Raw genomic sequence first — 15,630 nt, 5'->3', positions numbered from 1 at the left:
ACGGTGCTTATTTTATACAGTTCCGTTCCCATCTTGGTTGTAAAACACACATTGGTACAGAAGAGGCTCCGTTTACGTTTACGTGGGATGGTGGTGTTGCAACACCTCTCAGTGGTTAGTGGGGTATGACCTCATTTTCACTATAACACTGACCATGGAACACCTCAACTGCATTGAGGATTTGTCCATCTTGCAGTGATCTTGTTCACCCGTGGTGATCACTATGCAGGTCAGTGAGGCAGTTCCATGATCTCTGTTTATGGCAATAACATTATGTACTACGTGTAAAGCTACAGTACATTTTGAATGTATGTAAATGTGCATTGATACTGGAAGCGACCTGGCTGCTGAAACCAATATAGATGTAATAATGACTTGGACAGGTGATGTATGCAAGCAACTCATCCCTTTTTTTTTTAGCGGTTGATTAATGTGTTGTGACATGACTGCATTGCTCTTGTGAACCAGCAGAATTGAGATGCAAAGATATCTCAGATAATTACACTATTACTGCGTGCTTCTACTGCGCAAAATATTACAGCTTTATTTTTTCTTTCTTGCGTTTTGTCCCGCTCTAAGGATCTCAAAAACCATGTATGCACTGATGTAAATATATTGTTTGTTACTGTACCTGGCGTTTCCTCTCTCGACAATGCATAATTCCGGAAAATACGTTCAGCAAGGATCTGCCGCGGGAGCTATCATTCATGCCTAACTCTTACGCACTTACAGCTTGGGGCAAAAGTTTACGGAACACTGGGCTGTCGCATTTCGTCATTGGGGTGACACCCTAACAGCAAGCAGGAGCGGACGCACATACTGAAAGGTGGATAGAATTGTCGATCACGTGTTTCTTATTCGATGTCTTCCTGGTAGCTAACAAGGGGCCACTCCGATGAAGAAATATGCCAGTGCCGTGTCCCGAGAGTTTTTTTTTTTTTTTTCGGAAGGTGTACCTACAGTCTGCATACGATACAATGTCGTTGAATAGTACGACTAGTTCTAGTTCAAATCTCCTGATTTACGTAAAACATTGTTGGTTGAGGAACATAGCATGACATAAAGGACAAGTGAAAGGTGAAAGATCTACAGATTGTACATTGCGGGGAAAGCTGACACTTGTACTGAACACTTGCAACTGGACACTTGTAACGAACATAAGTTACACATGATTATTTATAGTGCTTTTTAAGCAGCTTACTTATTGTTCCTGGTACTTCAAAAGCCTGTCATTCGAGAGAGGGAGAGAGAGAGAGGCAGTTGTGCGTAGTGTGTGACTTTGCTCTCAGTTAGTGGTACAGCTTTACGATACGAGAGTGGAGTCTCGGTACTAAGCAAGTAAGTGATGAACTTCATCAAAGATGACTACAATTCCAACAAAAAATATATTTCGTATATAGACATAGCACAGCTTGGTTGATAATACGTGACGTTCATGGTGCTCTTCGCCAGTTAGCCGCAGGCCGGCAACACGATACCATAATTACTCGAATCCTAAGCGCACTAGTGGTAACAACAGCTTGTTTTGCCATTAACAAACCATTCCACAAATAGAAAAACGCTACGATCAAGGAGACTACGTCGGTCGAGCAGACGCTCCCTGCCACCGTCGCTCGTTTACATACAAGTATGCTCCGTAGAGAGGGAGGGATGTCTTGAAGGACACTGATATCTTACTTTAGCGGTCTATCTATCTTAGGCGGTCCATATCTTTTTATAGACCGCCTAAACAAATTTCGCCGTAAAATTGGCGGCGCCCATATGTGTTTCGGGATGACTAATTTACGATTATTTAAAATATGGCGCCATTTGCTGGAAGTGAAGCGTAGTTTCAGACACAGTTCGATGTAGCTTCCAGAATGTCGTAACAGTTTCAACAAGTGACTGTACCACTGGAGCTGACCTTTGAAGCGCCGCTCCGGACTCGGAAAACATCATTTATTTTATTCAGCCCATGAAAGCCTCAAGGAGTCTATGCGCGAAATTTCAATCCAGTTTACGAACGCTGTGCATTTCTGTACATTTTTGACGATCTGCTGAGCCTCCACAAGTTTCGATGATGTGAACAGCAGGTGGTGTAATCTTAAGCCCGCAAACTGCAACGATGTCATGATCTGGAGAGGGCACTCGACTCCTAGCAACGACGCCGCCATCTGGGGAGGGTCATTTGGTGGAGAAGTCACGTGACGCTGGTCAAAAGAGGGTAAAATGGTATAGATGTCTTCTCCCTCCTTTGTGTTTTCTCATAGGTCAGAGCGGTCCGCGTATATGTCACGCAGCGCTCCACTTGCGGAATGCAAAACGTGAGCCTTCCAGATGATGCGCAGGTCAACAGCTTTGCCAGATGAGAGCCGGGCGCTCTGTCGGAGTCTAGCATGACGTCACAGTTCTCAGAAACTAAAAATTAATTTTCTCTACCGTTCGCGTCACGTAGAGCAAAAATATTTTGCGGGAATGTAAAGTGAGAGAAGAAGGTTTCAGTAACATAACTTTCGAATGATTCTGAAGCCACGAGATTTAGTCCGTAGTGGCACTTTAACGGTACAGGCATTATGTGATAAATTCTTTCAATTCCGTTGCTACCTACCTCCAGTGGACTTACGTGTTGCCTACCTGTTCAATGTCTGCATTGGAGAGTTTTACAAATAGTCAGACATGCCAAGAATTGCCTGTAGCTTAGAAGCATGACCGTAATGGGTTGAGGAGATATGATGGCGATGTATAAAGACGGAATGAACGTAAGTTTAACGACAATGAACTATTTTGTGCACGTGCACTAAGCTACGCACCTCTGCGATCTTCTAAACATGAAATCTATTTAGCTCTCTCCCGCCCTCTTCCTACAGCGATAGCTGTATAGCGAAACTTGTCTGTCAATGACTGCATAGGAGCTGACATCCGACTTGGCGCGCCATTTGGTGGCGCAGCAGCAAATTGGAGACCACATGAATAGACGTCAAAAGCTAGGCTCTGTTGTTGACAAAAGTTGCATCCTTGCCAAAAAACAGCAGCCGTGCGGCGTTGTACAAATGGCGACAGTGTATTCGCTCCGAGATCGAACGGTGTCGGGGCGCTGCGGAGAACTGCCGTGGTATGAACGCGTCTTCTGCTTTTACACGCAGTGCAGTAGATGGAGCACTGAGGAACGGAACAGTAGAAAGTGAATATACACAAGAATAACGGGAAAGAACCATTAACCCCGAACATCCACAACAGAACCGTAACAATGTCGCTCCCTCTAGGTCGATTTCGCAGAGAGAGCAACGAAGAGTGGTTCTTCAAAAAGGAAGTGGCACGCCACTGAAGAAAGGGAAGATAATGGAAGGATCGGCTCCCCGCTGTAGAACGGAAACGGGAGCAACCAACCAGATGCGCATTGGCTGCACGACGACAAGATGACACAGCAGTGAGGAAACGCACAACGGCTGTGATGAGACCAAGGGGAGAAGTCCCGAAATTTAGGGAACGCGAGGCCGAGGGATGTAAACTGTCCCAGACATGTGCACCTGAAATGAGTGCGTGCCGGTGCACTGGTCGACGCGGATTTTGGGGAGAAGTGTTTCAAGAACTCGTTTGGAACGTTCCTGACCTTTCCGACAGGCTGCGGTTTCGCGCCGAGCGGGTAACACGCCCAACTGTTTGCCAGGGAGTTGACGGGAGAATGTGTCATATAACTGCATGTGAGCACGCCACATAATTGTGAGCATCATCAAACACTTTCTCCATGTGCACGACAGGCTATCGCAGTTACTTTTTAAATTCAGTTACACTTCGTAGTGGTCATTGTAATTACCCATAAAGGGAACAGCTTTCTTTTTGTACAGTCTCGAGTTTGTAAATAAGGCGTTCTATATAGGGCATACGCAGATTGCAATTTACTGCAGACAGTAGTGTTATGGGCGAGTAACCTAACGTCAGGCGATGCAAAGTACAGTACTGATTTCAGGAACCCAGCGTCTGATAAGCTTTGCGGGAAATTTCTTCAATGCGGTGTATCCGTGACACATTGCTGCATAAAGTACGTATACTTATTATCCTTTTCTAACGTGGAACCGTGAAATATACAATCATATACTCGTTGGACATTGACCTTTAAAAAAGTCATGCATTTGCTTTCGGGCACATTTACCTTCATGCAGAAAGTTCCAAGAAGATCTAGATTATTGTCTAGAATATGATTGTTAGAGGCGCTAGATATAGACCGGTAAAGAACGAGATTATCGGTGTACAACCTTACTCATAACTGCATATAGAGTTAGGTAAGTTAGTTACACACATGATAAATAATGGCTTATTATTCTATGTCCTCTAATATTAATTGGGGACCTACAAGGGGCACTTGAGGTACATGATAAAATACTTTGCGGATAGTGAATTTCCCCACTTAACCGGCTACGTTCTTCGTTGCAAGAAAGATACCAACCAGCTTGACCTAGACTAGACTGCTTGACTAGACCCTATTTATCAGATGCAGATGGGTAACACGATCAAAAGCGTTCCTAAAATCAATAAAATATGCATCCCTTTGTGAACCACTGTTAAGGGAGGCAATAAATATTCGTAATATTAATTCAAACAGTTGGGCTTTACCCGACCCGAGACCACCCGTGAAGCTGTACTGATTTACATGCTCAAAATTAGGGTGTACCGTATGTACCGCATGTGGTGTACGGTGTAAGTATTTTATTAAGGGCATGTCACACAGTAGAACAAAGCACTGAACAACCACAAGACATCGACAAGACAGGTACAGCGGACGTTGACGCTGTTTGGCGTTTTGTCGACGAGAATGTAATATTTGCGGGACTGCGCCAACAACATCGTAGCATGTTGTGGCAGTGTGACATACTTTCTCGACAAAAACGTCAATAGAACAGGTTGCAAGACTTGTTTTTGCTGTTTTTGGCGGCTGACCAAATCTTTGCCGGCAAACATGATGCGAATTTGCGTATTTCCTGTTGTTTGAATGTCGTTGTTACCGACATCGAAACACGTTCTTCATACGAATGCGTGCATAGTTACTTCGTTTCGCCATTTACTAGTTTGTTGCAATGTGGTGAACACACTTGACATGAGCATATATACCATTTTATTGCAAAGATGTGCGAAATTTTGCAGTTCCAGATTGTCTTTTGAAGCTCGATAATGAACGACATGTAAAATGTGCATGTATTTCAGGTCTTTCGCAAAAGCAAATAATTAAATAACACAGAGTCAACAAACTAGTGTAATTGTTTTTATTTCGGCATTGGCCTGAGAAGTTGAACCAATGGAAGCGGTATGTCTTTTTTGCGAACAGCTTCTGCCGTCAAGGCGAAATGGACCAACCCAAGGTCGCAGTTCCAGCGAGAAGTGCGAAGGAAGGCGCGCGATGGCGATGTCAGTCATGTTCCTCTTTCAGGAGAGGTGTGACAGGAAAGCGAACATAAGACGAGAGATCCACGAAAGACACTGTCGTCCAGTGCTGCCGTTTGTCGGTGATTTTGTCGGGAGCAGAGTGACTTTGCGATGGGCGCCAGAAAAACACCTGTTTTTGTTGAGTGTCGAGTCTTTGTCGCGCAGTGGAGTGCACTTCGGATGCATCGCGAGGGGGCTTGCTGTATTCAGCGGTATAGTTATTTCAGTTGCCACCCGTGTTCAGATTTCACCCGAACAGTTGATAAATTCAGGGCTTGCGTTCGCTGTCCAGGTGAAGGTGTAACCCGGACATCAAATGTTGGGAAATTGGCCAAGACGGAGTAAAAACCATACGTTTGATTTTTTTTTCGTTTGCGTCATTGTCGCGATGATTAAGATGATTGAGCGATAGTTGAAATGAGCAATCCAAGCTGCGTTGAGCTACAAGAAGATAGTGTAGACATGCTCTATGACATATATTATTCAAAATCTTCGTACCCGGCGCTCAGTGCCCGATCTTGAACTGCAGCTTGCTTTCCAGACTCCGCCACGAGACGGAACATCTTTGCAACGCAACCAAGCTCCGCCCTCCCGTAGCGAGATATTCCGTCGGAGATAGTGCGCGCCAAGCGCATAGCGACCTTATATTTTAAAGACAACCGCAGGTTCGCGTTATATGATTACGTAAGTCGTTGACATCTTCAGTCTACTTGGAGCTGCTGTTAGAAGTGCGAGGCGGCAGCGGGTATTCGCCTCACACGAGGATGTCTTTGCGTGCGTAAGCAGAAGTTTCCTACTTATATCAACTTCTTAAGTGCAGTATTTGCAATGTGCGAGGGATGCCGAGACACTCTAAACCAGATAACTGCGAGGCGAACAGCATTGTCCGCGAAAGAGAGGTACGCGGATTGATGTGTGGCTGTGGCATTTTGGAATATACCACATATTTACCGTATCAAATATTCACATGGCGTTTCGTTGAAAACAATAGTGGAACAATCGTATAATGATCATAGGGATTTTTGCGATACTGTGCAATCAACAACTGTAGTGACAATACTGAGTGAACAAAATATAAGGAAATGTACATCCCAACTCCTAACCACTGCCTGCCACTGCCTCCTAACCATCTGTTAAGGCGGATTGTGCATGTAATGCTACAGAATAAATAAAAGGCTTTGCAATCGAGGCTTTTCACGTTTCTACAGTGCTCAGGATCCACGTAACAGGCAGCTATCAAATAATCATTGGACAATAGCACATATTGGCCAACGTTTAGTTCAGTTCTGTGTTAGTGAGGGCGTATGCAGCGTCAAATTCGTCCATGAGGCGCCCCTGTCACACCACTGCATCTTTCAGTAGTCTGCTAAAGAAGTCTACTTAAGAGGCCGCCTCGATATCAAGGATTCCAGTGTGAACTGGTGCTATTGACTGCTCATCTTGAGTAGCTCATTGTGACTGACATTTCAAAATAATATAAAAAGGCCGTATTTCGAATAAAAATGTACCTTCAGGTTGACAGCAGGAATATCGTAACGAATGCACCATCGAATCCATGCGCATCCGTATTGAAGTATACCGACCCAAAAACTACGTTCTTAATATCTGATCTCCCTGGAATGAAGCAAAATCTTTCAGTCTTACCGTTACATCATCCGCATCAGCATACTTGACAGAGCACAAACACCGTAACGAAAGTTTCGCGCTTATACAGGGTGTTTCAAAAAACGTGTCATTCGGACAAAAAAACGGGGCGACGGAAAAATACGGGGTAAAGGGCACTTGTGTGGCAACTGAATTTGCCATCTTGCAAAAATATTTTCATTTGATTTTAATTAAAATAAATTGCATTTCTTTAATTGAGCTCCAAAATTTCCCAAGTCAACCTAACGTTTTTTTAACAGAATTTGAGAGCCTGTAGCGAACTTCCACCAAGAAATCCACTCGATATTGCAAATGGAACTGCCCAAAAAAAGTCCCGAAGTTGAGGCTTCAGAGTTTCGGGTATTCAACAGCGCACCAAATCAGTCGGAAAAATGCGCGGAGGGCAGGACATGCTCCTGCCCCCATGAAGCTAGAACAGTTTATCGCCGGACCGGCGTGCCGCACAAGACGCGCAGATAACAAGGCAGGTGATATTCCACCATACGTTGATAAGCGGCAAACAAAAATGATTCCGCCTCTTTTTTCCCGACCTGTGTTTTTTCGACCCTCTATCTTTCATGGGGGCAGGAGCACGTCCTCCTCTCCACGAATCTTTGCCTCTGATTTGGTGCGCCGTTGAATACCCGAAACTTTGGAGCCTCAATTTCGGGACTTTTTTTCGGCAGTTCCATTTGCAATATCGAGCGGATTTCTTAGTGGATCTGACTAAGTTCGCTACGGGCTCTCTGATTCTGTAAAAAAAACGTTAGGTTGTCTTGGGAAATTTTTGAGTTCAATTAAAGAAATTCAATTTATTTTAATTAAAATCAAATGAAAATATTTTTTCAAGGTGGCAAATTCAGTTGCCACACAAATGCCGTTTACCCCGTATTTTTCCGTCGCCCCGTTTTTTTATAAAGTCCGAATGTCACGTTTTTTGAAACACCCTGTATGTGAGCTGTAGTTATTCATGAGAAGCCTACAACATTTCAGTTCTTCGTAATTATACATAAAAATGTAATTACTTTGTATAGACTTTTTCGGATTTGTGTGACATCATGTTTGTCATTTGATGCTTCAATATTCTTGTTGTTTTATGTCCCGAGCAAATGGCAGTGATCTTATTACCTTCTTCACAGCTGTCTTATTTTTGCCTCATGCGTTTGTGTTTATGTAGACATTTATTTTGAACCTTCAGGGAACCATCGGTTAATGATTCACGTTCCTGGATAAAATATTCGCACATCGGGTTAAATAAGCGAGGGAATCCGTAAATTGAGGTTCAACTGCATTTATTTTATGTCTCAAATATTTATTTTTGTACTAAGGAATCAGCAGGAGCTGAGCTGGAGGATGCGCCCTCGTTAAGTAGCAATATTGCGCCGCTTTTTTGTTCTGTGGATATTTATTATGCATATATCATTGTCAGCTGCAGCTGAGTTGACCTAGACTAAGAAGACCTTGCTACCTGTGAATACGAATACAAGTGCATTGATTAATTGCCCAACCTACAGGGTGAAGTGAACCAACCTACGTGAAGTGAAAAGGCTGCCACTCTCTGAATCGAATGTGGAAGTGATAAGTGCCCGCGCCCACTCTATATACACGTTTTTCCCACTTGGTAATAAAATTCATATATGTCTCAGCAGAGCTGTCACGCAAATGTTCGCTCGGGCTCGAGGGATCGAGCTGGTAACAGTCATCATTCACGTTGTGCTTCAAATTATTTATTTGTTTGAAAGTGATCAGAGAAAACGGGAACAACATGAGAAATCGTTAGGAAAGGGGGATCATCCCTTCAGGTGTAGAGGCAATTCTGGTCACCCTCGAGGATTTTAGACTTTCAATATTGCAACTTCCCACCGTTCTGCATATAGCGGGTAGGAGTAAGTAAGCAGATAAAAGGATTTGTCTGCATTGGTGCATTACACGAATGTAGACGAGTGAGTTAAGCTGAAACGTCTCAGAAATTTGCCCTGCTTTGAGTTATTCGCACTTACTCTAGTATAAGGCGTTATTATAGTTATCGTTTCACACTCTCAAGTCAATATATGAATTGTGTTAGTATAGAGAGGTGTGGAGCAGACGACTGCTGGATTGTTAGAAAGTTCACGTGTCTTGCGTCTTATTTATGCCGTCGTATACCGACCACAATTGGTGCCACAAACATGACGGATCACGTGAATAACCATTGTACGTGCAGAACATTCGTCACACCAGCTGATCGCGCTACTGCATCAACATGAAATGAAAAGTGTCCTAAGCTGATTTTGTAATACGTGTATGTTAGATTAAGATTTTGAAATTTAAGAAATTTAAGATTTTAAATTAAGATCACGGACTTTGAGCCCCATACCTCTTACCGCACCTTCCGAGGTCTCGTTTGACGAAATGCAAAACGATTTTTATATTAAGGGTTCGATGTGGCCCAGTTGACTATTCGGTGGCTCCTTTGGAGATCATTAAAGAAGGGGCCTTCAAATTTCGAAAGCTTTTGTTAAGCCTTACCGTATTCAAGAACATCTTTGTCGGCAATGGGTGCACCTACCACTCAATGCATTCACTCTGAAGAACCCTTCCGAAGAGTATCAATTCCTTCATAGCTCTAAACTTCACACATTCGGTCTTTAACGCCACAGTGAAAAATGTTGCGAAATACGTAAGACAAACCTGCGTTCGCCAAACTGCAAAACATGCTGCAAACCGACGTGAAAGGTCGCGTACGGTACAGGAGTGCCGCATAATCAAATATATTGACAAATATTTTTCTTGCGGTGGTGACGACTGGCGATTAACGAGGGACAGAGTTCACCTATATCATGTTGATTTGAGATTTAATGTGTTCAAAAATATTGGCAACTATGCTGCCCATGTGCGCGGATGAAACTACACGGCGGCGGAGCGGTTGACGATATAAGCTGTAAGAACACAAACCCGCCGTCTTCGTAACCACCCTCTGTAAACGCGGCGAAACCAGACACTGAAGTGACTTTACTGTCAAGAATTAGACAGGGAAGAAACAAGGAGGGAGAGGGCACACTTTGAAGCTCGAGAACGATGTACGCCCCGGCTGATATGAAGCGAGCGCTATCGCCTATCTGTTACATCCCCCTTTCTGACGAATCATTTTTCATCATTCGTTCATTGAAAACGCTTACGGGAATAGTACAATCATTTGTAGACAGCACAGTACTCTGAGTCTTAATAAGTTCGAAAACAAAAGAAAACTCATTTTGTTCTCAGACTTTGGGTACTTTCGTGTTTGTTTCCGTGGCCTTGTTCAGCGCCGCAGCTCTAGCAGCGGGACTTTCCTGCGGTGTCGGGCTCAGAACTTGGTACGGGATCTGCGGTGCGCTATTGCCTCTTGAACTCGTCAGTCCTGCGACACAGGCTCAATATGTTCTCTTGTTCTGCCCCGCCACTTCTCCGCAAACCGTAGGATCTTAAGTATGGTGCTGCTCCGACGGCTGGTGACCACACATGTCGTAGCTTGTCGAAGACTGATACAGGTGTTCCTGGTTCAAGTTCTGGCTGGTCTCTGGTACCACGGTTGTAATAAACCCGTTGGCGCTTCCGTATTTCTGTCAATCTTGCTTTGTCGGACTTACCGTATGCGGTGTCAAGTGGTCAGAATGCGACGGAAGGCTGGTTCTAGTCTGGCGGCCCATGAGTCGTTGAGCGGGGGATTTCAATAAGCTATCCCTAGGCATGTTTCTCCCTTCTAATAGTGCAATGTAATATCCAACGGTGTTGTAGGTAGTCTCGTTCAGGATCTTCTTCGCTTCTTGTACCGCCCTTTCGACGAGGCCATTTGCACTTGGGTAGTGAGAGACGTTACGTGCGCTGCACCAATTTGATCCATGAACGACATGAAGTACACACTGTTGAATGGAGGTCCGTTATCGCTTATCACCTTTTCGGGAACGCCATGCGTTCCGAACAACCAGATCCGCAATAAGTAACTAGTGCTTCGGAGGACGTTTTGCTCATCTTTTTCTGTTCACAGAAGAATGAATAAGCGTCGACGATTATGGAGTAGTTTTCACCATTGTGCGTTGGTATATCTATACCAACGATTTGCCAGGGCAGACTGGGTAGGTCGTGGCTTCGCAGAGGTAGCCCTGGTTGCGCGTTCTCGAATTTTCTGTATAGCAGGCTGTTCTTTGCGAGCTGCTCTACGTCCGCTGACGTCGTGGCTTTCATCTTGGTTATCCCGCCGTGGGACGTATGCAAACGACTAAGGACTTCTTCGCGAGTACCCTTCGGAATATCTAGTCGATTCGACCGATAGACTATCCCGTCTTCCACGTGCATCTAGTCTTGAACAGCCCAATAGGCGCGCAAGTGCTCCGGGACGTCACCTTTCTTTGTCGGCCACTCCGATGACACGTAATGTTTCAGCATTGTCGTGTCGTTGTCCTCTTCCGATGCCTTCTGTGTTAGTTGCAGCCTCCTGTCTGATCCGCGATGGATTCTGCCACGTTCACTTCGTATGCTTCTTCCTCCTCTTTCATTTCCTTGCTGCTGGGAAATCGCGATAAGGTGTCGGCCAAGTCTTTGCCACGTTTGTACTGCACCTGAAAATGATTCCTCTGAAGTCTGAGACGCATGCGTTGTAATCGCAGGGGACACTCATGTAGCGGTTTCTTGAAAATTTGTTCGAGTGGCATCAGTTTCGACTATGCCCTTTGGTTGTCCAAATATGTTCTCGTGATGTCTTCTGCATCCGTGTACGATCGCTACCAATCCTTTTTCGATTTGTGCATATCTCTGCTGACATTCTGTCAGTGAACGAGATGAATACGCAAGTGGTCGTTCTTCCTGCAGCACTACGGCCCCTACTCCGTACTGGCTTACGTCTACAGAAAGTGTAATAGGTATTCCGGGCTTGTAGAATGCAAGGACAGGGGCGGTCACTAATGCTTCTCGTAGTCTTTCGAGGCTCATTTCATACGTTGCAGACCATATACAGACGCTATCTTTCTTGAGGAGTTCTCTTAGCGGAGCTGGCATCTCCGAAAAATTGGGTAGAAATCGAGACGCGAAGATCATCATTCCTTCAAACTTTCTTAGGTCGCTCACGTTCTGAGGCGCTCTTATCGCCAGGATATCTTCTTGTCTAGATGGGTCGATCCGCATACCTTTGTCTGTGAGCAAGAATCCAAGATATCTTATTTCAGTCTGTAGCAAACGACATTTTCGTTGGTTGAGCTTGAGATTCGTTTCTTCACATCGACGAAGAGCCCGTCTTAGATTCTCGTCGTGGTCCTGCTCTAGTTTCCCCCAGACCAAGATAACGCTCATAACAACTTCTATTTCGAATACCCTGCGAACAGCTGGTGCATGCTGCGATGGAAGACTTCTCGGGCTGAGCTAATCCCAAATGGCATCCTGAGGAATCGAAACGTTCCAAATGTCGACTGCTCTGTTCCTCCGGGGGTACTTTCAAAATCCGCACTCAGCGTCGAGTGTTGTGAAAAATTTTGCAGCGTGAATCCCCGAGAGGACACCATCGATTGTTGGCATAGCACACCGTTCTCGCAAAAGTACTTGGTTGAGGTCTGTCGGATCCTTGCAAATGCGTATTTTGTCATTGTTCACGACGACATGGGGCTGCTCCACTCCGTGGGGTCCATCACTTCTTGAATGACGCCGTTCGCTTGCATTTTCAGCACCTTGAAGCGCGAGTGGAAGCTTTCTCGCAGATCTTGCGATACTATTCGCCATAGGCGCCGACTACGGGGGGGCGCGGGGGCCCTTGCCCCCCCCCGGAGCATGAACTAGGGGGGGCGCCGCCTCCCCCGGGAAGTCCCACTAAGAGACTGACAACTCCCGCTGCTCCATTTCATTGACCGTATTCATTATATTGCGCGCATTTCGGGTCAAACACCGAGGATTCAATGCATTTTGCTCCTTTTGCACTCAGTTTTCAAAGGCGTAATGCCTTCAGTTGTGCACATCTTCACTGTTTACGTTCTCTCTGTTTTTTATTTTGTGTTGTTTTTTTCTGTTCTTCCTTCCTCTTATTTCTATACCAGTTCTGCATACATCATAGGATCCCGCCAGAGTGTGTGATTCTTCAGCTTTAGTTTTGTGTTCTTCATTTTTCTTTTCCTTTTCTTTCCTTTTTCTGTTTTCTTATTTTCTTTGCCTTTTTTGACTTCTCCCTTTCACTTTTTTTGGAATAACAAGGCTGGCAATAATAATCTGGCTTACCTTTCCTTTCTTTTTTTTTCTTAATAAACATATCCCCCCCCCTCCCCGCCAGAGTACTTACTTCGCGGTGCGCCCTTGCCCCCTCCGGGAAAATGAAAACTCTCCGCCTCTGCTATTCGCTGACGATTTCAGCTTCATATGATATATACAGTCTTCCAGCTTGCCGAGTCCACTGAACACGTGTCGGAAGGGTTCCACTACTTCGTACAAGGGTTTGGTATCTTGTGTTACCGCGTCCAGTCGTTTGACGATGCCTATGCTTCAGACATCTTTCCGCTAAGTGGGGTAGGTATTTGGTGGGACACAACGAAGAACTTCGCTATCACTGTTATTTCTTCCTTCCGGACCTTCAAGTTTATCTCCCCGATCGCTCGCTGAACTTGACCAAATAATGATTTCAGGATGACGTTGCTCTTTCTTGGGTGTTGTGTTGCGCAAGACAGTCCTTGAAATCACTGAGCCGTTCGCTCCGGTATCGACTCTGCTAGTGACCTTGTTATCATCAAAAAAAAGTCGGCTTCCCAGAGCATGTCCTCCTCATCTCAATTTATTGATAAAGAAAACAAGAAATATTCCTTTTGCAGATAATCAACTTCTTTAGGTACTTTGTACCTACCTGTTTGGGGTACTTTCGTTCGCGGTCTTTTTCTAGTGCCTTTGACTCTCATACTTTAGCAAAATGGTTTCGCTTGTTGCATTTCCTGCCAACTTTCTCTTTCGCTGGGCACTCGTCCATTTCGCGGTGGACGTACCCGCACTTTCCGCGCTTGTGCTGTGTTGCATGGGCAATGTTTACGCTAGCCCCAGCAGTTGTTCCTTGGATCGCTTCGTACTGCTTAATGCTTTGGTCTCGTAGTCTGCACTTTTCAATAGCCTTGCTTAGATTAAGGTTTTCATTTATCAGTACCTGCTGGAGATCCTTGTCTTTTAGGGCTAAAATGACGCGGCTTCGCAACGTTCTGTCTTCGAGGTTTCCAAATTCGCAGTTTTTCCCTAGAATTCGAAGCTCCATCAACCAGTCATCAAAGGACTCTGCCTCATTTTGTTTTTTTGATCCGAAGGCGAATTCATTATAAGTGAGGTTCGATGCTGACTTGCAATGCTGTTCAAACTTAGCCTTCACAACCTTTATGTCATTACGGTCGTCTTCGTTGTCGAAGCGGAAGGTTCCATAAATGCGCCGACCTTCTCCGATTATTACAAGGAACATGGCGGCTTGAACATCTAGCCAAAAAGGTTAAACTCACTGAGCCATTTCTTCCATACAGCCCACAGGTCGCCTTTCATATCCAGCGGTTTTGGCGGCGGCAATACCGTTGACATCACTGGTGACGAAGTCATTTTCACGCCTTGTGTTTCGGCAGGCCTCGTGTCCGCTGCTGCCTTTTCCTCCATTGCAGCATAGTACTTCGCTGTATCGGTGAACCGCTGCTACCATGTAAACACGGCGAAGCCAGACACTGAAGCGACTTTATTGTCAAGAATTAGAGAGGGAAGAAACACAGAGCGAGAGGGTATATTTTGAAGCCCGGGAACGAAGTACGCCCCAGCTGATATGAAGCGAGCGCTATTGCCTATCTGTTAGTGGGTGCTCAAGTGGGCGCTTTTGGCAAAGCTGCCCTCTTGGCCTGGTCGCACGTCATATAAACGTCACTATGAGGTGATGTGACTTTGTTAAGATGCCGTTTTGCCACTTACCGACGTCGACACGCGCTTAGTATAGCTCTCGTTAGTATGACATCCTCACTTATGACCACTCTTCCCAATGGATGTCCTGTGTGAACGCCCTTCATCATTATGACAACATGATAATGCGACTATGGCCAACATTTCGGGCGACGAACTGGGGACAAGACATTTATTCTTCGCCCGTTATTGTGACCGCCCACCACAGACCGAGTCATCATCTGGACCCAAAAGTCCAGTGGCCGAGGAAGACGTACGCGCGGTGAATGCCGAAGTCACGACCCCGCTTCTACCTAGTTACCTCCCTGACCCACAAGTCCAGCGGTCCAGGGATGACGTCCGCGCGGTTTGTATTCGCCATCGTCCGTCCAATTGAGTCAGTGGAAGAGCTACGTATGGGCAGTTTTATCAACGCAGACGCTTTTAACGGATTTCTTTGGTCCATAGATTTTAAATAAATTCCCACCGGGGACGATTTTTTCGGATCGTATGAGACAGAGTCGAGCAGGCTTCCTTTACGAAGCTTTCCTTACCTGGATCATCGTCCACGTTACTCGTTGATATGACAACTTGCTTTATGGCCAAAATCTGCAGGATGGGTCTTTGTCATATTAACTAGGGTTCACTGTATTTCCTTCGCCACAACGCCAAGACATGAACGTATTTTGCCAGCGTAAACCATGCGGT

At 45.2% G+C, this 15,630-nt stretch overlaps 1 protein-coding gene across 1 annotated transcript in view; it reads left to right on the top strand.

Moving 5' to 3' along the window:
• The window catches only part of LOC135375742 (uncharacterized), a 185,656-nt gene that overhangs the window by 112,427 nt on the left and 57,599 nt on the right, over positions 1-15,630 (top strand). The gene's annotated exons all lie outside the window — the stretch shown is intronic.

The sequence above is a fragment of the Ornithodoros turicata genome, chromosome 1, assembly GCF_037126465.1.
Source record: "Ornithodoros turicata isolate Travis chromosome 1, ASM3712646v1, whole genome shotgun sequence".
NCBI classification, from domain to species: domain Eukaryota; kingdom Metazoa; phylum Arthropoda; class Arachnida; order Ixodida; family Argasidae; genus Ornithodoros; species Ornithodoros turicata.
Note: the sequence above shows the minus strand (reverse complement) of the source record. Positions and strands in the feature narration are given on the sequence as shown.